The following is a 25,961-nucleotide window of genomic DNA, read 5'->3' on the forward strand; positions in this document are numbered from 1 at the left end:
CTGTTATATATATTTTGTATCTGTCTTCAAGGTAGAAGACACTAACATCCCAATAATGGATAATTAAGGGGCCACAGGGAGGAGGGAATTAACGACAATCACTATCACTATGGAAAAAGTACTTGGTAAAATAATGGGTCTAAAAGACAACAAGACCCCTGGATCAGATGGCCTGCATCCCAGGGTCTTAAAAGAAGTGGTTGCAGAGATAGGGGATGCCAATATACCAAAATTTCGTGGACTCTGGAAAGGTCCCAGTGGATTGGAAAACCGCAAATGTAACACCCTTATTTAAGAAAGGAGGGAGACAGAAAGCAGGAAACAATAGACCAGTTAGCCTAAAAGCTGTCGTTGGGAAAATGCTGGAGTCGTTCATTAAGGAAGCAGTAGCAGGGCATTTGGAAAAGCATAATGCAGTCAAGCAGTGTTAGGATGGTTTTATGAAAGGAAAATCATGTTTAACACATTTGCTGGAGTTCTTTGAGGATGTAATGAGCAGGGTGGACAAAGGTGAGCTAGTGGATGTGGTGTATTTCGATTTCCAGAAGGCATTCGATAAGGTGCCACATAAAAGGTTACTGCACAAGTTAAGAGCTCACAGAGCTGGCATGGATAGAGAATTGGCTAACTAACAGGAAGCAAAGAGTCGGGATAAATGGGTCATTTTCTGGTTGGCAAATGGTAACTAGTGGGGTGCCACAGGGATCGGTACTAGGGCTTCAACTACTTACAATCTACATTAATGACTTGGTGTAATGTAGCCAAGTCTGTGGATGATGCAAAGATGGGGGGGGATGGAAAGCAAGTTGTGCAGTGGACTCAAATAAGCTGCAAAGGGATATAGACAGGCTAAGGGAGTGGGAAAACATTTGTCAGATGGAGTATAATGTGGGAAAGTGTGAGGTTATCCACTTTTGCAGGAAAAATAAAAAGCACATTATTATTTAAATGGAGTGGGATTACAAAATGCTACAGTTCAGAGGGACCTGGGGGTCCTTGTGCATGAAACACAAAACGTTAGCATTCAGGTACAGCAAGTAATCAAAAATGCAATGGAATGTTGGCCTTTATTGCAAGGGTGTTGGAGTATAAAAGCAGGGAAGTCCTGCTACAACTGTACAGGGTATTGGTGAGACCACACCTTGAGTACTGCGTGCAGTTTTGGTCTCCTTATTTAAGGAAGGATATACTTGCATTGGAGGCAGTTCAGAGATGATTCACTAGGTCAATTCCAGAGATGAGGGGGTTGACTTATGAAGAAAGGTTGAGCAGATTGTGCCTGTACTCATTGGAATTTAGAAGAATGAGAGGTGACCTTATTGAAACATGTAAGATACTGAGGGGTCTCGACAAGGTAGAGGCAGAGAGGATGTTTCCCCTCATGGGGAAATCTAGAACTCGGGGGCATAGTTTCAGTATAAGGGGTCGCCCTTTTAGAACTGAGATGAGGAGGAATTTCTTGTCTCAGAGGGTCGTAAATCTGTGGAATTCTCTGCCCCAGAGAGCCGTGGAGGCTGGGTCATTAAATACATTTAAAGTGGAGATAGACAGATTTTTGCAAGAGAAGGGAGTGAAAGGTTATGGGGAGCGGGCAGGGAAGTAGCTTTGAGCCCAAGATCAGCCATTGAATGGTGTAGCAGGCTCGCTGGGCCAAGTGGCCTATTCCTCCTCCTATTTCTTATGTTCTTATGTTCTTATATAAGTAGATGCTGGTCTAGCATGAATCAACTCTGAAAGGAAAGAGAAGTGCGATCTTTTTACAGAAGTGGTTGATGCTACGGAACTCTAGAAATGATCTATAGCAGACACTTACCTTGTAACAATGGGGTAAGTCTAACATTGGTGCAGAATGGGTGATAGTGAACCCGTTATACACCAAGCATGACTTTCCTTTCCCTTGAAGTCAATGGTAGCAAAAATCGGGTGGGGTGTAAACTGAACGGTCAATTGGATATCGGTCACTTTACAAAAAAGTTAGAAATTACTACCAATTGCCTTCTGTTGCCTAGGTCCTAAGCTCTGGAATTCCCGGCCTAAACCTCACTGCCTATCTACCTCTCTTTCCTCATTCAAGACGCCCCTTAAAACCTACCTATCTGAGAATCAGGCTAAATATAGAAAGTTCAGAGAAGAAGTCAAAAAGAAAATAACTGGGGCAAAGAGAGGGTATGAGAATAGATTGGCAGCTAACATAAAAGATCATCCAAAAGTCTTCTATACGCATATAAATAGTAAACGGGTAGTAAGAGGAGGGGTGGGGCCGATTAGTGACCAAAAAGGATACCTAGGCATGGAGGCTTTGGTGCTAAGTGAGTAATTTGCATCTGTCTTCACCAAGGAAGAAGATGCTGCCATAGACACAGTGAAGGAGGAGGTATATGAGATACTGGATGGGATAAAGATTGGTAAAGAGGAGGTACTAGAAAGGCTGGCTGTATTAGAGTAGCTAAGTCACCAGGACCAGATAGGATGCATCCTCGGATGCTGAGGGAAGTGAAGGAAGAAATCGTGGAGGTACTGGCCATAATCTTCCAATCCTCCTTAGAAACAGGGGTGGTGCCAGAGGACTGGAGAATTGAAAATATTACACCCTTGTTCAAACAAGGGTGTAAAGATAAACCCAACAACTACAGGCCAGTCAGTTTAACCTCAGTTGTGGGGCAGCTTTTAGAAATGATAATTAGGGATACAATTAACAGTCACTTGGACAAGTGTGGATTAATTAGGAAAATCCAGCACGGATTTCTTAAAGGCAAATCGTGTTTAACCAACTTGTTCGAGTTTTTTGATGAGGTAACAGAGAGGGTTGATGAGGGCAATGAGGTTGATGTGGTGTACATGGATTTGCAAAAGGCGTTTAAGCAAGTGACATTAATTAGGCTTGCCAGCAAAGTTGAAGCCCATGGAATAAAAGGGACAGTGGCAGCATCGATACAAAATTGGCTAAGTGAGAGGCAACAGAGCGTAGTGGTGAACGGTTGTTTTTAGGACTGGATGAAAGTATACAGTGAGGTTCCCCAGCAGTCTGTTCTAGGACCATTGCTTTTCTTGATATATATTAATGACTTGGATTTAGATATACAGGGCACAATTTCAAAATTTGCAGATGATGGAAAGCTTGGAAGTATAGTGAACAGTGAGGAGGATAGTGATAGACTTCAAGAGGACATAGACAGCCTGGTGGAATGGGCGGACAGGTGGCAGATTATATTTGATGCAGAAAAAATGCAAAATGATACATTTTGGTAGAAAGAATGAAGAGAGGAAATATAAACTAAAGGGTACAATACTAAAGGGGGTGGATGAACAGAGAGACCTAGGGGTATATGTGCACAAACCTTTGAATGTGGCAGGGCAGGTTGAGAAAGCAGTTTATAAAAGCTTACGGGATCCTGGGCTTCATGAATAGAGGTAGAGTACAAAAGCGTGGAAATTATGATGAATGCTTATAAGCTACTGGTTCGGCCTCAGCTGGAGTATTCTACCCAATTCTGGGAACCACACTTTAGGAAGGATGTGAAGGCCTTAGAGAGTGTGGAGAAAAGATTTGCAAGAATGATTCCAGGGATGAGGGACTTCAGTTACGTGGATAGACTGGAGGAGCTGGGGTTGTTCTCCTTAGAGCAGAGAAGAGTGAGAGGAGATTTGATAGAGGTGTTCAACATCATGAGGGGTCTGGACAGAGCAGAGAGAGAGAAACTGTTCCCATTGGCAGAAGGGTTGAGAACTAGAGGGCACAGATTTAAGGTGATTGGCAGAAGAACCAATGGCGACATGAGGAAATAGCATTTTTACCCAGCGAGTGGTTAGGATCTGGAATGCACTACCTGAAAGGGTGGTGGAGGCAGACTCAATCATGGCTTTTAAAAGGGAATTGGATAAGTACCTGAAGGACAAATATTTGCAGGGCTACGGGGAAAGGACGGGGGAGTGGGACTAGCTGAAGTGCTGAGTTAGAGTGCCGGAATGGGCTCAATGGGCCGAATGGTCTTCTTCATTCCTGTAACAATTCTATGATTCTGTGATTCTAATCTGGAGTGTTACTTGTGAGACATATAGTGCCCCTTCCCTGAACTACTGAGCCATTTGTGTTAGTGCTGAAGCATTTGTGTTAGTGATAAATCTTGGGGAACACCAGAGATAATGGTGCAGGAACCAGAAGAGAAGCCATCGCAGGTGACTCTCTGGTTAAGACTGGATAGATAAGAATGGAACCAGGGGAGTACAGTCCCACCCAGCCGGATAATGGTGGTGTGGCGTTGGAGGAGGATGGTGTGGTCAACTTTGTCAAGCAGGGATAGTTTCCCTTTGTCACATTCACAAGGGATATTATTTGTGACTTTGATAAGAGCTGTTTTGGTGCAGAAACCTAATTGGAGGGATTCAAACATGGAGTTGAGGGAAAGATAGGCATGGATTTGGGAGGCAACAGCACATTCAAGGACTTTGGATAGGAAAGGGAGTTTGGAGATGGGTATGGTTGTTTGCATGGATGGGGAGGTCAAGGGTTGTTTTTTTTGAGAGGGGTGATGACAGCAGATTTTAAGAGGAGGGGACAGTGCCTAAGGAGAGAGAACCATTAGCAATATCAGCTAACCTGGGGACCATGAAGGGAGTTTGGGTGGTGAGCAGTTTAGTGGGAATAGGGTCGAGGGAGCGGGATGTGGGTCTCGTGGACAGGATTAGTTAGAGCGGGCATGAAGGGATATAGGAGAGAAACTAGAGAACAATGCGAGTTCAGGGCTAGGGCAGGGGGGACCTTAGAGGAAGTTTGGCCTGGTCTGACGAGCTCATCGTCCTGAAAGATAAACTCCGTTTCTTTCTCCACAGATGGTGTCTGACCTGCCACGTATTTCCAGCCTTTTCTCACATCAGCTTGGTAGTTGTTACAGAGATGACTATGTCATTAAAATTATTCCATTCGCGTTTTTTAATCCTCGTGTTGGCTAGAGCGGTGATGTCTTTCCTTGAGGGATTCCTCAATTAATTTTTTGATGCTCAAAGGAGTTTGAAATCCATTTGACGCAAATTAACGCAGTTTTCTGTGAGATGGCAACAGCGTATAAAAACGGTCAAATTAGTGCCAACTGAGGACAGTAACTTTCGTAGTCAACAATGTATTGTTGGTTCCTTTTGCTGTTATTTTGTACACTTGCCCTGGCACGGTTGAGTAATGAGCAAAGCTGCAAACGTTGGGGAATGTTTGCTTTCACATCCAGCTTCCCCTTTAGTAAGGGGGATATTTGGGGTGTTGGAGGGGGAGGGAGGGGGGGGGGACCTTTTCACCTAAAGGCTAACAGAATCGTGGAATAAACTACACAGATCCCAATGAATGCTGAACAAATGAGCATTGCCTCCAAAAGCTGATGACGGTTGGGATGTGTGCAGAGGCAATGTTCAGTTTGTCCGCGTTTATGGCAGCAAATCTGTGCGGAACCAAACTGAGCAACCGCTCAGCACCCTGGCCCCCTGGTATTGGTGGTCGCCTGTTGCAGTAGAACATGCCTGTCATGATCATGGGCCATTGGGTTGATCTTGGGTCCCGGTGGTAGTGGACCATCCATCTGTCAGACACACGGCCCCGGCCTTTAACCCTGTAGGACCCTTGCCTTGTGATTTCGAGCCTTGGCCCATGATTTGAGCTCCTAAGGATGAAGGATCTAGTAGGGGCTTAGATAGAGTGGAGAGAAAGGACCTATTTCCCCCAGTAGAGAGGTTAATAACCAAGGGGCACAGATTTAAATTAATTGGTAGAAGGATTAGAGGGGTGTTGAGGATAACTTTTTTCACCCAGAGGGTGGTGGGGGTCTGGAACTCACTGCCTGAAAGGGTGGTAGAGGCAGAAACCATCATCACATTTAAAAAGTATTTGGATATGCGCTTGAAGTGCCGTAACCTACAGGGCTACGGACCAAGAGCTGGAAAGTGTGATTAGGCTGGAGAGCTCTTTGTCGGCCGACACAGACACAATGGGCCAAATGGCCTCCTTCTGTGTCGTAAACTTCTGTGATTCTGTGAATTACTCGGCTTGTCGAAGGATGGAGACGTCATGTTGGGTGGAATTTTTGGAGTGTATTACCATGTTGAGCATCCAAAGCTTTCTTTTAGCAATCAACCAGAGCCAGTAAAATGCAAAAGGTTAGTGGAAGCGATTACCTGAACTACATGTACCATTTTGCTGACTAAATTGGCAATTGGCTGAGTTCATACCGTATCACATTGTTTTCCACACTATCATATTATATAAAATAAACACATTATGACATTTGTATAGCTTTTCATGGTCTCATGACGTCCCAAATCACTTTACAGCCAATGGTGTACTTTTGACCTGCAGTCTCTCTTGTAATGTAGGAAATGCTGCAGCCAATTTATGTGCAGCAAGCTCCCACAAACAGCAATGTTGTAATGACCCGATAATATGTTTTAGTATTGTTGGATGAGTATTGCATTAAATGTCAGCTTAGACTTTCTGCTCAAGTCTCTGGAGTGGGACATGAATCCACGATCTTGTGATTCGGAGCGAGAGTGCTACCACTAAGCCACGGCTAATACCCATAGTCATGTACATGGATTGCCCAGCGACTTGACTGTACTTGGTGGATTCTTGGCCATTTTACTAAAAATAAGTATGCGTTTCCTGCAGCTTTCGGTTCAGACCTTTCAGTTTTGCACTGGCGATGATCTTTGCAATACAGGAAATAAATAAGGACACGACGCTAATTCCCGATGTTACCCTGGGCTACCGGATATACGATTCTTGCAATTTACCTCTTCTATCGCTAAAAGCAGCCTTTGAGCTTCTAAACCAGCCTGATGAAACCTCGTCCTCTTTTACCTGGTTTCTGCTATTGTTGCTGATTCTGGGACCACACAGTCTTTAGCAATAGCACCTTCAATCGGTTGGTTCAGAATTCCTATGGTAAGATACGGCGTTTAATAAAATATCCTAGACCATGCATAGTAATCGAAGTTCCGTCTATACAATGAGATTTTTATTTCTCGTTTAATTCATCCCCAATACAATATTCGCAGCGTTATTCAATATTTCAAAAGAGATTAACTTATTCAGTTATGTTCCCATTGGAATGCTAATTGCACTAAAATAATCAGTGTCTCGAATACGTTGATTGTTGATTCAATACTCGCTGGTTCAGTATGTCTTTGTAGTTTCATAAGTGGGCTATTGCGTCTCTGTCTTATTTTCTCAGATCGTGCTTCGAATTTCCGATTTAAGAAACTTGCGATGCTTGTAAGAAAAATATGGTAAAAAGTTATTCTTTCAAAATGTTTCTCAGTTGGTAAATTTAGATTAATGCCGTGTAATTGCACTAAGGATCTCGCTATATGCAGAATGAGCAGAATGCGAAATAATTAAATCAACTAATTTATCATAGTTTTCGTTTGGTGCTCCTCTTCGCCAATATTTTGATGGGTTCTTACCGTAAACTCTTAGTTTACTTCACTTACGGGTAATCAATCCAGCCATTACTAACCTCAGATAAGCCTAAAACCACTCGCTTACCAAAGCTTAATGCGATCCGACAGTTGTCTGTCTTCTGTTATAACTGAGGCCTTAACCCATTTAGTTGAATCTGCTAAAATCGCCCCCTAGAGAAAGGTTGGGGCTGATTTCCCGTTGGGGTGGTCTCGACACAGAACTGCCATTTAAAATAAAAACAGAACATGCTGGAAATGCTCAACAGCTCAGACAGCATGTGTGGAGAGAGAAACCGAGCTTACGTTTCAGGTCGATGACCATTTAAAGTAAGCGATCCAATAGCAATTTTCGAAAAGAGGATACCACCTCGGAATTAGTCCATTTATAGCCACGCGTTAAGACTTGGTATGCTAATACAGCGAACAGTAATCTTCAGACTTGTATTGCCTTCAAAGAATGTTGATTTTTTTCTCCACTGCTTCAAAAGTAAACTAATATCACCGTGACTTCAGCACCATGAAGCGCACTACACGAGATAACTTTTTCATCTGGGAAAGAATGCTTAAACTACACAACCAAAGCTGTATACCACAGGTGGAAAGAAGTCTAACTTAAACCTATAATGCTTTGGCAAGACCACACTTAGAACATAGGGTCCAACTCTGCTCACTGGGGCACAATGATTCATGCACCCGGGGTGGTGTGGCTTTATTTAGGTGCCACAGGACTGAGGAATAATTGCTAAGTCATGTGTTATAGTCTTGAAAGGGGTCCAACTAAGAAACAAGAGAGGAGGTTGGGGGTAATTTTAAGTTTGGGCGATGGCATAAATGGGCGATATAGAATTAGCCAACCTTTGACACACCACGCCTGATTTCCCCTTCCATTGGAAAGGAACACCAGGCTAGGTGGGTATTGCGCAGCTAATTCGATACCGCCCGAGGTTACAAATATCCCCAAGTAATCTGTATAGAAAAAATGGTTATAACAACAGAAAACGCTGGAAAAACTCAGCAGGCCAGGCAACATCCGTGGAAAGAGACACAGAGTCAATGTTTCGGGTCGAATCCCTTCTACAGAACAGAGAAAAATAAAAGGCAGGAATTGAAAGAAATTAAAAGGCAGTTTGGGGGCTGGGAAATGGGGGAGGGGATGAAAGAAGAGACATTAAGAGATATTCAAGGTGAGACGAGATGGTAATAGGACAGGTAAAGACACAAACAATGGCTCTAGATGAAGTGTGAAATGCGCTGACAGAGTGAGAGACAGCTGCCATGTGGGACAGAGAGAAAAAAGGAAAAGGCACAAACCAAAAGTGTGGATAAAAAATATAAAAATGTAATGGGGGGCCGAGGTTATGATCTGAAATTGTTGAACTCGATATTGAGTCCGGAAGGCTGTAAAGTGCCTAATCGGAAGATGAGGTGCTGTTCCTCGAGTTTACGTTGAGCTTCCGTGGAACAATACAAGAGGCCAAGGACGGTGAGGTCCGAGTGGGAATGGAGCGGTGAATTGAAATGACAGGTGACCGGAAGATCAGGGTCACCCTTATGGACTGAACGGAGGTGTTCCGCAAAGCGGTCACCCAATCTGCGTTTGGTCTCCCCTATGTAGAAGAGACCGCATCGTGAGCAGCGAATACAGTATACAGTACCAAATTGCAAGAAGTACAAGTAAATCATTGTATCACCTGGAAGGGGCGTTTGGTTTATTGACACTATTCAAATTAAGTTATGACAACTGGACATTGTGAGATGGTTCCAGTCGGACAAAGGCAAATCAGGAAAGATGAAAGGATGGAACTGACTTTGGGAGTGGGCAGTCGAGCCAAAAGTTTTGAAGTATTTAATAAATAATTGGTGCTGTGATTAGGACCTGTGCTCTCCCGGAGGCTGAAAAGAGTTGGAACTTCTGCTCTCCCTCGTCGGTATCTATCTGGTGACGTCGTGAACAACGACACACAACAGAAATTAAAATCGAAACGTTGTTTTAAATATTTTCCGTTTTAATTTCAACAGGTTAGCTACTTTTCTACCTGTGCGTGCCTGAGCAACAGAAAGGAATATCCATCCTTCTTTCGAACAATACAGACTGATTACTATCAGGCCAGAGCATTAGCCCAACTCGTGAAATGTTTTGGATGGACGTGGATCGGGACAGTTAAAAGCGACGATGACTATGGAAACTTTGGAATGCAAGCATTCGCAGAAGTCGTCCAACGGTTAGGCGTCTGTATTGCTTTCTCCGAGTCCTTTCATAAAACATACCCCAGGGACAAGTTATTGAAAACGATTGACACGATGAAGACGTCTTCGAGAAAAGTTGTCGTTGCCTTTGTCGGAGAATCAAACATGGGCATTATACTAAAGGAAATGCTCAGACAAAATGTCACCGGCATACAATGGCTTGGAAGCGAATCGTGGGTTTCAACGTTGCTTCTTCCGCCGGAAGAAAGTAAAAAGATTGCTTCTGGTACAATCGGAGTTGCAATTCGTAAAGTCGATATACCAGAGTTGAGAGAATTCCTAATGAAAGTTCAGCCATCCTTATATCCAGGGAACCTTTTAATGAAAAAGTTTTGGGAAACATGTTTCGGCTGTACCCTACGAAATACAGAAAACAAGCAGGTGCTCTAAAAACTGACTCCCAACTTAAGGAATGCACAGGGCGAGAAAACTTACAAGATGAATTTACCGATTTATCTCAATACAGAGTGCCTTACAATGTGTACAAAGCGACTTATGCTATAGCTCATGCACTTCACAACATGCTGTCATGTGAAACTGGCAAAGGACCTTTTTCCAATAGGAGTTGTGCAAATATATCCAGTTTTCAACCATGGCAGGTGGGGAATATTCAATATAGTTTAATAACAATATATTTTTAAATATATATCCAATGAGGTAGAATCTGAAGCTGAATGTTGAATAAATATCATTGATTTATGCTTTGATCGTTCTTTGTTTAAAGCTCTGCATTACATGAACACCGTGAGGCCTAGAAATTCAATGGGCTTTGCGCCCAGTTACCGCCCAAAGAGGGCTTCTGCGCCAGTCTGCAAACTTCGGGCGAACTTCATTGACGCGGTAATTGCGGCGGTAGCCGTTAGCGCTGCGCCGCCACCGATGACGTCATCGGTGTGCGCAGCACCCCGGTACCGCCCCAACACCGGCCCGACCCCCATCTTCAGTAGCGGCAGCCTCTTCCGTGGCGGCCGCTAATAACATTCGGAGGCCTAGAAATTCGGTTTTGGCGCAGCGAGGGCTTTAGCGCCGGAAGTTAGTGCCGGCGCTAAGTCCCCCTGCGCGCACCAAAAATTCAGTAGCGCCGCGCCCAAACGGCTGCTGGCGCTACTGAGGGGTCTCAGCGCCTCAAAACTGGCGCCACGCACCGCATTGCGGCGCTATTCCGGCGCTGCGGCGCCCGCTGCGGTGCGGCAGGCTCGGGAAGTGCAGGCCTCCTCCTTCCGTTAAGGAGGAGCTGCCTGCACCCGGCCGCGGCCCGCGAAAATCTTTTTAAAAATGAGCCCGGCACCTCGGACAAGTGCCGGGCTTGCTTCTGTTCTGGGGGGGGGGGGGGGGAAGTCCGGGGAGGGAGCTGCGGCCAGGCGGCCGGCGGGAAAGCGGCCGGCCGCCGCGGGGCCTTTAATGCGCCGGCGCAAAGTTCTGGAAGGCACCTCTGCCAGAACGTTGCTTGCGGCTGCCACGGGCGAGGCGGCCGCAACTCAATTTCCGAGTTCGGGCGGGTTACCATGGCAACCGGGACGCTGCGCACACCGATGACGTCATCGGTGCCGGCGCAGCGCTACCGGCCTAACGCCGATTTAGGGCCCCTGTCAATTTCTAAACTGGCCATAACTTCGGCGCTAGGCCCTCTAGCGCCTCAAAAGTGGCGCTAAGGCCAGTGAATTTCTATGCCGGAGACCGGGTCCCTACAGCAGCCTTAGTGCGGCGCTTTAAGGTGGAGGTGCGGCCGGCCGCTTTTTCGGCGGCCGCCTGCCCGCACCTCCTTCCCCGGCCTCCTCCACCCCTCCCCCCACGGCATTGCCGGCTGGTTCCCGGTAGCCCGGCACTTCTCCGTTGCGCCGGGCTCTTTTGCCGGCACTCGCGATCGGGGCTCCGGCTGCTGCAGGCACCTCCCCCTTAAGAGAGGGAGGAAGGCCTGCAGTACCACAGCCTGCCGCTCCGCTGCGGGTGGCGCTGCGGCCACTAGCGCGCCGATATTCAGTTTCAGCGCCCCAAGCGGGGGCGGCCACACCCTTGAACAGCGGCCGTCCTCGACTTTGGGCGCTGAAACTGAATATCGGCTGGGCGCGAGTAGCTCCGCGCCCAGCGGTAAATTCTGGCCGCCAGCGAGCTGGCGGGGCTATAGCTAATTTCTAGGCCGCCTGTTTTCCATTTCCATTGGCTGCCCATCCGCTACCGTCCATTTTCTGGTGAAAGTTCACTCTAGTGGGCGCGTTAACCGGGAAGAGTTCAATTTCCCAGGACTGAGCACGCTCAGCTTGACGAGCACAGAATGATTAATGTGATCATTTTGCCAATTTTATTTGCTGACACTTCTAGAGCAGAGATTAAATGGGTCGATACAAAACTGATGTAGTTTAATATGGAAAATGCAAGGTAATGCATTTTAGGAAAAAGAGTGATGAAAAAAATATAACACACGACTTTGCAATTATTCCTCAGTCCTGTGACACCTAAATAAAGCCGCACCACCCCGGGGGCATGAATCACTTGTGCCCCAGTGAGCAGAGTTGGACCCTGTGTTCTAAGTGTGTTCTTGGCAAAGCATATACGGTTTAAGTTAGACTTCTTTCCACCTGTGGTATACAGCTTTGGTTGTGTAGTTTAAGCATTCTTTCCCAGGTGAAAAAGATATCTCGTGTAGTGCGCTTCATGGTGCTGAAGTCACGGTGATATTAGTTTACTTTTGAAGCTGGTGGAGAAAAAAAATCAACATTCTTCGAAGGCAATACAAGTCTGAAGATTACTGTTCGCTGTATTAGCGTACCAAGGCTTAACGCGTGGCTATAAATGGACTAATTCCGAGGTGGGATCCTTTTTTCGAATATTGCTATTGGATCGCTTACTTTAAATGGTCATCGACCTGAAACGTAAACTCTTGTTTCTCTCTCCACACATGCTGTCTGAGCTGTTGAGCATTTCCAGCATGTTCTGTTTTTATTTTAAATGACAGTTCTGTGTCGAGACCACCCCAACGGGAAATCAGCCCCAACCTTTCTCTAGGGGGCGATTTTAGCAGATTCAACTAAATGGGTTAAGGCCTCAGTTATAACAGAAGACAGACGACTGTCGGATCGCATTAAGCTTTGGTAGGCGAGTGGTTTTAGGCTTATCTGAGGTTAGTAATGGCTGGATTGATTGCCTGTAAGTGAAGTAAACTAAGAGTTTACGGTAAGAACCCTTCAAAATATTGGCGAAGAGGTGCACCAAACGAAAACTATGATAAAATAGTTGATTTAATTATTTCGCATTCTGCTCATTCTGCATATAGCGAGATCCTTAGTGCAATTACACTGCATTAATCTAAATTTACCAACTGAGAAACATTGTGAAAGATTTAGGGCTAGATTTTCAGTTGCTTGCGCCAGCAGTTAGCGCCTTAAGAGAAGTGATTTTCGGGCGCTATGCGTGTAGCGCCTGGGCGCAGCGCAGTTTGCGCCCCGCCCCAAATTAAGTTGCCCGTTAGCGCCGGTGCAAAGTTTAGCGGCCGCCCGGATGCGCGCGCAGAAAATGACGTCACATCCTCGTGCAATGCCCTTTGGCCGCCCCGAATCCAAACTTCAGTCGGACCGCCCCATTGTGCGGCTGGCGTCCAGAGCGTTTGTAAAATGGAACGCAACACACCCTGGGGAGCGCAAATTAAAGGGCACTCCTATAAAAGGCACTCTGCATGTGTTGTGTGGAAGTATGTTGTTGTGAACGGTGTATTTATGTTTCCGGCCACCACACCACATTCCTCCTCCTCCTCCTCCTCCTCCTCCTCCTCCTCCTCCTCCTCCTCCTCCTCCTCCGAAAAAAACACATGCACCCTTCCCCTTTAAGAGCTCACTGGCACCAGAGTGTCTGCCGTGCGCTGCGCCCGAGCTCGGGTGTTGCGCTCTCCACCGCCGGCTTAGCGCCTAAAGATACTAGTGGAACGCCCCTTTTAGCACTCCACCAACCTCTTAGGGCGAAGCCACTGAATTTCCGGCAACGGGGCGCTACTTTGGGGCGGGCGCTAACTTCGGGCGCGCGCTAAGCTTAGCGCCCCAAAACTGCCTATACTGAAAATCTAGCCCTTACTTTTTAACCTATTTTTCTTACAAGCATCGCAAGTTTCTTAAATCGGAATTTCGAAGCACGATCTGAGAAAATAAGACAGAGATGCAATAGCCCACTTACGAAACTACAAAGACATACTGAACCAGCGAGTAGTGAATCAACAATCAACGTATTCGAGACACTGATTATTTTAGTGAAATTAGCATTCCAATGGGAACATAACTGAATAAGTTCATCTCTTTTGAAATATTGAATAACGCTGCGAATATTGTATTGGGGATGAATTAAACGAGAAATAAAAATCTGATTGTTTAGACGGAACTTCGATTACTATGCATGGTCTAGGATATTTTATTAAACGCCGTATCACCATAGGACTTCTGAACGAACCGATTGAAGGTGCTATTGCTAAAGACTGTGTGGACCCAGAATCAGCAACAATAGCAGAAACCATAGAGGAGCTTTTGCAGATAAAAGAGGACGAGGTTTCATCATGCTGGTTTAGAAACTCAAAGGCTGCTTTTAGCGATAGAACAGGTAAATTGCACGAATCATATATCCGGTAGCCCAGGGGAACATCGGGAAGTAGCGTTGTGTCCTTATTTATTTCTTCTACTGCAAAGATCATCGCCAGTGCGAAACGGAAAGGTCTTGTAACATTAGGATCACAGGCTCACACAGATTACCCAACCGGGCTTTAGAAGTTGCAAGGCTTTTATTAAAGAGCTACAGTTTTAAAGCATAATCAGATATTACATATGGATTAAGCTGAGTATAATAGACATACAACCCGTGACATTAGAAAGCGATCTACGACTCCCCGAAGCGGAATGCCACGACTGGACGGACGGTTGCTTGGATGTCTGATGAGGCAGCATGGAGGTTTTGGGTCAGCAAGTCTCTGCAGTCAGTAACAGCAGTCGCCTCTGTTGATTCATCCCCCTGGCTGTTGGAGGCGTTAGGCCTGAGCCAGCATTGATCCACCTCAGAGGCTAAATTTAGTCAAGGGGTTAGGCCTGAGCCAGCATTGATTTCCACCTCGAAGAAGCCTTCACCCCTCGCTGTCTGATTCCCTCTCTCAGCCCTCTATTCTTATAGTTATTTCGGTGGGCTGGGATCTATCTATTGTCAATCATCTATAATCCAAGTGTGGAGCAAGAAGACATTTCTCACTGCCCCTTTCTGCCTGGCTGACGAGGCCTTTCTCTTATCTTTCTGAGGAATCTTTTATTATGTTTCTTTAAGGATATTTTATGACTTTTCGGCTTCATTTTGTCTAGCTATGGTACAACCACCCTGTGTTGTCTTGCATTTTACGATCCCCTTATCAGTTTCAGGCCTTTCAGTGTTTGTTATTTGACCTTGCTGATACTTCCCCCATTTATTCCTAACTGCAGTTTTAATTTCTGTTCTAAGAGTCAAACTTCATCCATGAATCTAATAACTGTTTCTTACAAATTCCCTTCTTTGATAAGGAAATATCCTTATTGACTTCTCACACCTTGCTCTTAACTATTCTAGCTAATTCTAAGTTATTGGCTCGTCTCCCCATCCGTTTGATTAGGTGCCGTAGGTAGCATACCAGTATTACCAGGATTATCAGTATGGATCCTTGCCCTACTACTAAGAACAGTGTTAGCATGCGTAACCAAGGAGTTTGGCTAGCATTGTAGACTGATTCATACCACTTCCGTTCCCCTAGCTTTTGGATTTTTGATTCCATTTCCTCATTCTGCTGGGTCATTTTAACTAAGTGAGCTTCCGAGGTGCTAGTTCTTTATAAGATTGATTTGAGGTTCAGAGGCAATGAGGGAATCGGGTGGCCGAACTGGGTTACAGCCTCGAGCGCTTCGTTCTGCATGGAAATGTTAACTCTCAGTTTTGTGATGTTGTGCGCCGAGATGGGGAGTAGGACGTGACCTCCCTACTATGGTTGTTTGGGTTGGCTTAAAGCAGAATGTAGGGCTCTGGATGGGACATTCCCGATCCCCAAGTTTCAATGTTTCGGCACTTGTGGTGACGCAGTACTTTCCCATCTGGAGGTAGGTATATTTCGATCTTCAATACATTGGCATGCTAACTTTAGCCCCTCCCCCGCCCGTGCTCGTACAGCAGGGGGTCCGTCTTCATAGTGCCTCACCCAGCCGCTGTAATTACAATAGAAAGTCATATTACACCCACCCTCTGAAATAACCCATCCTCTGAAATAGTGTTGTCCTCTGTGGACTTAGCAGGTCGCAGGATCACTCCTTGTCTCACGATGATATTCATCGGGTGGATGATGCCGATAATTGCAGCCAGTTCTATCAGAATCTTGAGCCGAGCCATCCTGTGCCGTGACCTATAACAGAAAATGTGGAGTATTTATTCTTTCACAGTTTTCAACTGATAGATGTGGTACCATCTGGGCCTTTTCTTCCCCCTCTTATCTGGGATTTGGATCAGGTATACCTCGGGACTGGCTCGGTCTAAGATTGGGCAGGGTCCCACCCATTTAGTTTCAAAGGCATGTTCCCTTTTTAGGTAATTTAGGACCATCACCACATCCCCAATCTGATACTCAAAAGGCCGAACCTTTTTGTCAAAGTACTTTTTTAGCTGCTGTTGGCTTTTCCCGGTCTGTTGGGCTACAAATTCATTTGTTTTCTGAATGTGTTCTATCATTGATTGCAACCACATCTGATTGGCCACCCCCTGCAGGAGTGGGGTGAGAGATGGAGTGAGGAGGTGGGCCGGTGTTCTCATTAGCCGCCCCGTCATAGCCTGATAAAGTAAAATATCCGTGGTGCTATGTCGGGTTGCTCTTATCGCCATCAGGCACATGGGCAGCATGTTAGCCCATTGTGCGGGGTGGTCTGCACAAACCTTTTTCAACATAGTTTTAAGGGTCCGGTTCCCCCTTTCCACCACTCCTGATGATTGTGGGTGGTGTGCTATGTGTAGTTTGTGGGGGATTTTCATGAGTCTCTGGAGTTCAGTGAAGACTTTCCCGGTAAAGTGTGACCCTTGGTCACTATCCACCTGGATCGGGATTCCCCACCTTCATAGTTCCGAAAGCTGCTGGAAACGCATAATTATTTTTCGTAAAATGGCCAAGAATCCACCAAGTACAGTCAAATCGCTGGGAAATCCATGTACACGACTATGGGTATTAGCCGTGGCTTAGTGGTAGCACTCTCGCTCCGAATCACAAGGTCGTGGATTCATGTCCCACTCCAGAGACTTGAGCAGAAAGTCGAAGCTGACATTTAATGCAATACTCATCCAACAATACTAAAACATATTATCGGGTCATTGCAACATTGCTGTTTGTGGGAGCTTGCTGCACATAAATTGGCTGCAGCATATCCTACATTACAAGAGAGACTGCAGGTCAAAAGTACATCATTGGCTGTAAAGTGATTTGGGACGTCATGAGACCATGAAAAGCTATACAAATGTCATAATGTGTTTATTTTATATAATATGATAGTATGGAAAACAATGTGATATGGTATGAACTCAGCTATTTGCCAATTTAGTCAGCAAAATGGTACATGTAGTTCAGGTAATGGCTTCCACTAACCTTTTGCATTTTACTGGCTCTGGTTGATTGCTAAAAGAAAGCTCTGGATGCTCAACATGGTAATGCACTCCAAAAATTCCACCCAACATGACGTCTCCATCCTTCAACAAGCCGAGTAAATCAAACATTCCCCAACGTTTGCAGGTTTGCTCATTACTCAACCGTGCCAGGGCAAGAGCACAAAATAACACCAAAAGGAACCAACAATACATTGTTGACTATGAAAGTAACTGTCCTTAGTTGGCACTAATTTGACCGTTTTTATACGCTGCTGCCATCTCACTGAAAACTGCGTTAATTTGCGTCAAATGGATTTCAAACTTTTTTGAGCATCAACAAATTACTTGACGAATGCCTCAAGGAAAGACATCACCACTCTAGCCAACATGAGGACTAAAAAACGTGAATGGAATAATTTTAATGACATAGTCATCTCTGTAACAACTACCAAGCTGATGTGAGAAAAGGCGGGAAATACGTGGCAGGTCAGACACCATCTGTGGAGAAAGAAACTGAGTTTACCTTTCAGGACGATGAGCTCGTCAGACCGGCCAAACTTCCTCTAAGGTCCCCCCTGCCCTAGCCCTGAACTCGCATTGTTCTCTAGTTTCTCTCCTATATCCCTTCATGCCCGCTCTAACTCATCCTGTCCACGAGACCCACATCCCGCTCCCTCGAACCTATTCCCACTAAACTGCTCACCACCCAAACTCCCTTCATGGTCCCCAGGTTAGCTGATATTGCTAATGGTTCTCTCTCCTTAGGCACTGTCCCCTCCTCTTAAAATCTGCTGTCATCACCCCTCTCAAAAAAAACAACCCTGACCTCCCCATCCATGCAAACAACCATACCCATCTCCAAACTCCCTTTCCTATCCAAAGTCCTTGAATGTGCTGTTGCCTCCCAAATCCATGCCTATCCTTCCCTCAACTCCATGTTTGAATCCCTCCAATTAGGTTTCTGCACCAAAACAGCTCTTATCAAAGTCACAAATAATATCCCTTGTGAATGTGACAAAGGGAAACTATCCCTGCTTGACAAAGTTGACCACACCATCCTCCTCCAACGCCACACCACCATTATCCAGCTGGGTGGGACTGTACTCCCCTGGTTCCATTCTTATCTATCCAGTCTTAACCAGAGAGTCACCTGCAATGGCTTCTCTTCTGGTTCCTGCACCATTATCTCTGGTGTTCCCCAAGATTTATCACTAACACAAATGCTTCAGCACTAACACAAATGGCTCAGTAGTTCAGGGAAGGGGCACTATATGTCTCACAAGTAACACTCCAGATTAGAATCACAGAATCATAGAATTGTTACAGGAATGAAGAAGACCATTCAGCCCATCGAGCCCATTCCGGCACTCTAACTCAGCACTTCAGCTAGTCCCACTCCCCTGTCCTTTCCCCGTAGCCCTGCAAATATTTGTCCTTCAGGTACTTATCCAATTCCCTTTTAAAAGCCATGATTGAGTCTACCTCCACCACCCTTTCAGGTAGTGCATTCCAGATCCTAACCACTCGCTGGGTAAAAATGCTATTTCCTCATGTCGCCATTGGTTCTTCTGCCAATCACCTTAAATCTGTGCCCTCTAGTTCTCAACCCTTCTGCCAATGGGAACAGTTTATCTCTCTCTGCTCTGTCCAGACCCCTCATGATGTTGAACACCTCTATCAAATCTCCTCTCACTCTTCTCTGCTCTAAGGAGAACAACCCCAGCTCCTCCAGTCTATCCACGTAACTGAAGTCCCTCATTCCTGGAATCATTCTCGCAAATCTTTTCTGCACCCTCTCTAAGGCCTTCACATCCTTCCTAAAGTGTGGTACCCAGAATTGGGTAGAATACTCCAGCTGAGGCCGAACCAGTAGCTTATAAACATTCATCATAATTTCCACGCTTTTGTACTCTACCTCTATTCATGAAGCCCAGGATCCCGTAAGCTTTTATAAACTGCTTTCTCAACCTGCCCTGCCACCTTCAAAGGTTTGTGCACATATACTCCTAGGTCTCTCTGTTCATCCACCCCCTTTAGTATTGTACCCTTTAGTTTATATTTCCTCTCTTCATTCTTTCTACCAAAATGTATCACTTTGCATTTTTTCTGCATTAAATTTAATCTGCCACCTGTCCGGCCATTCCACCAGGCTGTCTATGTCCTTTTGAAGTCTATCACTAACCTCCTCACTGTTCACAAGCTTTCTGTCATCTGCAAATTTTGAAATTGTGCCCTGTATATCTAAATCCAAGTCATTAATATATATCAGGAAAAGCAGTGGTCCCACAACAGACTGCTGGGGAACCCCGTTGTATACTTTCATCCAGTCCTAAAAACAACCGTTCACCATTACGCTCTGTTGCCTCTCACTTAGCCAATTTTGTATCGATGCTGCCACTGTCCCTTTTATTCCATGGGCTTCAACTTTGCTGGCAAGCCTAATTAATGTCACTTGCTTAAACGCCTTTTGCAAATCCATGTACGCCACATCAACCTCATTGCCCTCATCAACCCTCTGTTACCTCATCAAAAAACTCGAACAAGTTGGTTAAACACGATTTGCCTTTAAGAAATCCGTGCTGGCTTTTCCTAATTATTCCACACTTGTCCAAGTGACTGTTAATTTTGTCCCTAATTATCATTTCTAAAAGCTGCCCCACAACTGAGGTTAAACTGACTGGCCTGTAGTTGTTGAGTTTATCTTTACTCCCTTTTTTGAACAAGGTTGTAATATTTTCAATTCTCCAGTCCTCTGGCACCACCCCTGTTTCTAAGGAGGATTGGAAGATTATGGCCAGTACCTCCACGATTTCTTCCTTCACTTCCCTCAGCATCCGAGGATGCATCCTATCTGGTCCTGGTGATTTAGCTACTTTAATACAGCCAGCCTTTCTAGTACCTCCTCTTTACCAATCTTTATCCGATCCAGTATCTCATATACCTCCTCCTTCACTATGCCTATGGCAGCATCTTTTTCCTTGGTGAAGACAGATGCAAAGTACTCACTTAGCACCAAAGCCTCCATGCATAGGTATCCTTTTTGGTCACTAATCGGCCCCACCCCTCCTCTTACTACCCGTTTACTATTTATATGCCTATAGAAGACTTTTGGATGATCTTTTATGTTAGCTGCCAATCAATTCTCATACCCTCTCTTTGCCCCTATTATTTTCTTATTGACTTCTTATCTGAACTTTCTATATTTAGCCTGATTCTCAGATAGGTAGGTTGTAAGGGGCATCTTAAATGAGGAAAGAGAGGTAGATAGGCAGTGAGGTTTAGGCCAGGAATTCCGGAGCTTGGGACCTAGGCAACAGAAGGCAATTGGTAGTAATTTCTAACTTTTGTGTAAAATGACCAATATCAAATTGACCGCCCAGTTTACACCCCACCCGATTTTTGCTACCATTGACTTCAAGGGAAAGGAAAGTCATGCTTGGTGTATAACGGGTTCACTATCACCCATTCTGCACCAATGTTAGACTTACCCCAATGTTACAAGGTAAGCGTCTGATTGAGATAATTTCTAGAGTTACGTAGCATCAACCACTTCTGTAAGAAGATCGCACTTCTCTTTCCTTTCAGAGTTGATTCATGCTAGACCAGCATCTACTTATGTAAGAACATAAGAACATAAGAAATAGGAGCAGGAATAGGCCACTTGGCCCAGCGAGCCTGCTACAGCATTCAATGGCTGATCTTGGGCTCAAAACTACTTCCCTGCCTGCTCCCCATAACCTTTCATACCCTTCTCTTGCAAAAATCTGTCTATCTCCAATTTAAATGTATTTAATGACCCAGCCTCCACGGCTCTCTGGGGCAGAGAATTCCACAGATTTATGACCCTCTGAGAAAAGAAATTCCTCCTGATCTCAGTTCTAAAAGGGCGACTGAAACTATGCCCCCGAGTTCTAGATTTCCCCATGAGGGGAAACATCCTCTCTGCATCTACCTCGTCGAGACCCCTCAGTATCTTACATGTTTCAATAAGATCACCTCTCATTCTTCTAAATTCCAATGAGTACAGGCAGAATCTGCTCAACCTTTCTTCATAAGTCAACCCCCTCATCTCTGGAATTGACCTAGTGAATCGTCTCTGAACTGCCTCCAATGCAAGTATATCCTTCCTTAAATAAGGAGACCAAAACTGTCTGCAGTACTCAAGGTGTGGTCTCACAAACGCCCTGTACAGTTGTAGCAGGACTTCCCTGCTTTTATACTCCAACCCCCTTGCAATAAAGGCCAACATTCCATTGCATTTTTGATTACTTGCTGTACCTGAATGCTAACGTTTTGTGTTTCATGCACAAGGACCCCCAGGTCCCTCTAAACTGTAGCATTTTGTAATCCCACTCCATTTAAATAATAATTTGCTTTTTTATTTTTCCTGCAAAAGTGGATAACCTCACACTTTCCCACATTATACTCCATCTGATAAATGTTTTCCCACTCACTTAGCCTGTCTATATCCCTTTGCAGCTTATTTGAGTCCACTGCACAACTTGCTTTCCCGCCCATCTTTGTATCATCCACAGACTTGGCTACATTACACCAAGCCATTAATGTAGATTGTAAATAGTTGAATCCCTAGTACCGATCCCTGTGGCACCCCACTAGTTACCATTTGCCAACCAGAAAATGACCCTTTTATCCCGACTCTTTGCTTTCTGTTAGTTAGCCAATTCTCTATCCATGCCAGCTCCGTGAGCTCTTAACTTGTGCAGTAACCTTTTATGTGGCACCTTATCGAATGCCTTCTGGAAATCCAAATGCACCACATCCACTGGCTCACCTTTGCCCACCCTGCTCGTTACATCCTCAAAGAACTCCAGCAAATTTGTTAAACGTGATTTTCCTTTCATAAAACCATCCTAACACTGCTTGACTGCATCATGCTTTTCCAAATGCCCTGCTACTGCTTCCTTAATGAACTACTCCAGCATTTTCCCAATGACAGATGTTAGGCTAACTGATCTATTGTTTCCTGCTTTCTGTCTCCCTCCTTCCTTAAATAAGGGTGTTACATTTGCGGTTTTCCAATCCACTGGGACCTTTCCAGAGTCCAGGAAATTTTGGTATATTGCAAGCAAGGCATCCACTATCTCTGCAACCACTTCTTTTAAGACCCTGGGATGCAGGCCATCTGATCCAGGGGTCTTGTCTTCTTTTAGACCCATTATTTTACCAAGTACTTTTTCCATAGTGATAGTGATTGTCGTTAGTTCCCCCCACCCTGTGGCCCCTTGAATATCCATTATTGGGATGTTAGTGTCTTCTACCTTGAAGACAGATACAAAATATATATAACAGCAATGCCCATGGGCTGTAACAATGCATTACTATTGACAGATAAACTGAATGTCCTGACTTCTCCATGTGCGTCCTCGTGCGTTTCTCCAATGTTTCAGAAGGCAAACTGCTTAAAATTTAGTGAGATGAGGACATCAAGTTCATGTTTTATTACCCAGCCAGCAAGTACTACTGAGCAGAAGCTACAATTATGCTTATTACTTTAATTAGTACAACTTATTTTCATGGAATAATACAAAATTATGAACATTCTTCCTCACATCAGTGGGTTGTCTTTCTTGATTTAAAACAATTTATGCTCGCAGAACAGTTGCATTTTCCCACTAGATTTGAAATCAATCAAAATTTATATCAGGCCATTTCTACGACACACATGTTCGAAATTTACCTCAGGGGCTCCCCAACTCGATGGAGGTGATTTTGCTCTTCGGTCATAGTGCGAAGTGCCTTATTTTACATTTGTATAAATAGGCTTTTTGGGGTAAAATTTAACTTTGGCAAGGATGCAAAGCGGGCTTCAGAGGATCGACATTGTTAAAATTTCCCAGTCAGAGGGGTTTTTTGCTACGAGAATGTGCCGCCACCACTGCGAGGACCCCTGTAATAGTACCTCCTATAGTAACCTAACCGAATCGGCAGCCCATTTTGCACATCTCATCTGATTCTCTTCTCTACTGAAGTCAATTGTATTATTCAACTTCAAAGGAAAATAAAATCAAACTGGTTATATCATGGCCAATCTGGCACCACACATTTTGCGCCATGACCGAAGTTAAACATCCTGCTCAATGGATGTGAGGCATTTTTCAAGGAGACAATGTCATGAATTGCTTAAGTTTTTTTTCAGGGAAGCATTTAACCACCTTTGGTTGAAGTGCCTTATTTTACATTCGTATAAATATGCTTTTTGGGGTAAAATTTTACTTTGGCAAGGATGCAACGCGGGATTCAGAGGATCGACATTATTTAAATTTCCCACTCAGAGGGTTTTTTGGCTACGAGAATGTGCCGCCACCGCTGCGAGGACCCCTGTAGCAGTACCTCCTATAGTAACCTATTATTTTTCGGCATTCACCAACGGGAAAGTGATCACTTCACCTGGACAGACATTGAATCCTAATGATGGTAGGTGCAGCATGATTGGCTTACTGTCTGCCCCATTCACTGTGAAGAAATCATCATCTGAGAAGATCCCTGTCTCACAAAAACAGCTTGTACGGCATTTGCAAGAGCAAGTTCTTAATTATCTACACTAGAATAGAAAGTGAAGCATCTTGAACGAGTAGAACAACTCAGATATGATGCCCCCCCCCACCGCCAATCACTAGATACCAAAAGACTCACTGACATAAAAAAGTCATGTCCAAGAGGTAAGGAGAATGGTTGGGGAGTGGGAGTAATTTTCAATGTAGACGACAGGGTAAAACGTGTAATATAGGCTCGACCGCCCGTTAAAAGCCTCTCCTGGTTTCGTTTCTATCCACAAATGAGAATCGGGAGTCATGTTCAATGGGTGGCCAGGCCGATTTTGCACATTTTGCCCTATCGTCTGAAGTCAAAATTAACCCTAATAACTTTACAGAAAGGGACTGTACAAGTCATTGAGCTATGAGGAGAACCGTTCAATGGAAAAGAAAATCGTGCTGGTGTATAAAGAGCGGACTGTCCACTATCACCTGTTCTGTGCCTCTATTCAAATCAATGGAAATTAAAATCAGGTGTTTTCTATAACAGGCGATGCTACACACGGGTTACCGCCTAAGTGGTGAAGATGCTAGCGGCCCAGATTTTAAGGGGCTGATGACCGTGTGTGCACAGCATACATTGTCGTAAGCCTTGTAAAAGGCCCCGCAGGTGCCGGGTTTCCGCTTGTGCATCAAAACCCAGAACTTGCGATCTGTCAAGATTTGCCTTGACAGATCATATGAACCGGCCCAAACATCACTTTCACTGGTGCAGTTTGCCCAACTACAGCCCAGCAAAAGCCAACGAAACCTTTACACCTGGCAAAAGCAGGCGTAGGGCCTGCTTTCACCAGCATAAGGGTTAATATAAAAGTTACATTAAAATTAACAATATAAAATCATCCACAAACATTTAAAAATAGTTTATGTAAATTTGGCGTGGATTAAAATATTTCAAATTATTTTTCAAAAAAAGTATTTTTTTTATTGTAAATACTTCATTAAAGAGACTTTTATTTAAATGTGAAACTGGGAACATTTATTTTTATTAGAATTGTGTAAATGTTCTAATTATTTGGGGATTGCATTGCTTGTCATTAAGGGATTCCGTTCGCAAATGGCTGCAATGGAATCATCCTTTCTGATAGAAGGACCTGGCTCACGTGATCCCAGGGATGCTTCCAAACCGCCTGCATCCCTGGGATCCATGGGCCTTTAAGCAGGCATCTTCTTAGGCAGTCCCTCGGAACTGAGGATGATTTGCTTTCACATTAAAAATGAGTTCTCAGGTGACTGAAGAGTCCAATGCGGGACCTACAGTCTCTGTCACAGGTGGGGCAGACGGTGGTTGAAGGGGCATTGTTGGGGTTGTTCATGAGGGTCCAGACGTTCCAGGTCCCGAACTTCATTTTAAAGGGTGGAAGATGCCTGTGCTTGAATTCTTTTAACATGGGGTGGCCGTTGCACACCAGCTACCACACGGGCTTGACAGAGCAAGGTCTTGGTCCAATGGCAAGGGGATCCAAGACAATTGGAGACCAGGCTCTTCATACGCCTGCAGGCCCAGGGCCCGAAGTCTCTGAAGCCCAGGAGCCAGCAGAGAGGTTAGGGTTTTTTTCGGGTCAGAAGGTGTACTCTGGAGGTACGCCTCTGACTGCAAATTCTGGCCTCATAATTACCCCATTATTTATTTTTTATAAAGTATTATACAGCGCCAACAAATAAAGGTAGAATCAAATCAGATTAACTGACCATTTATTTCATTACTCTTTGTAGGATCTTATTGGACCCAACTTCGCTGTGATGTTTGCCTAAAAAAAAAACAGGAACTACACTTCAAATCATGGAACTCATGCTAAACATTTATAACTTACTCGTTAGGTGTCAGTTAGAGTATTGGAGTGTGGCAATCACACTTCAGGAAGGAGGTCAAGACATTGGAGAGGGTTCCGTGGAGATTTACCAGAATGATACCAGGGATTTCAGTTATGTGGAGATGCTAGAGAATCTAGGATTGTTTCCTTAGAGCAGGGAAGGTTAAGGGGATATTAATTAGATTTGTTCAAAATCATGAGGGGTTTTGACAGAGTAAATAAGGAGAAACTCTTTTCACTGGTGGGTGGGTTAGTAATTCGAGGACAGATTTATGATAATTGGCAAAAGAACCAGCGGGGG

The 25,961-nt window shown here is 44.7% G+C and overlaps 1 pseudogene; it reads left to right on the top strand.

Annotated features, from left to right (window-relative positions):
• LOC147115479 (extracellular calcium-sensing receptor-like) overlaps positions 1-25,961 on the top strand; it is a 117,516-nt pseudogene that overhangs the window by 816 nt on the left and 90,739 nt on the right.

Source organism: Somniosus microcephalus, chromosome 6, assembly GCF_052327205.1.
Source record: "Somniosus microcephalus isolate GS21.2 chromosome 6, FLI_Smic_1.0, whole genome shotgun sequence".
Lineage (NCBI taxonomy): Eukaryota > Metazoa > Chordata > Chondrichthyes > Squaliformes > Somniosidae > Somniosus > Somniosus microcephalus.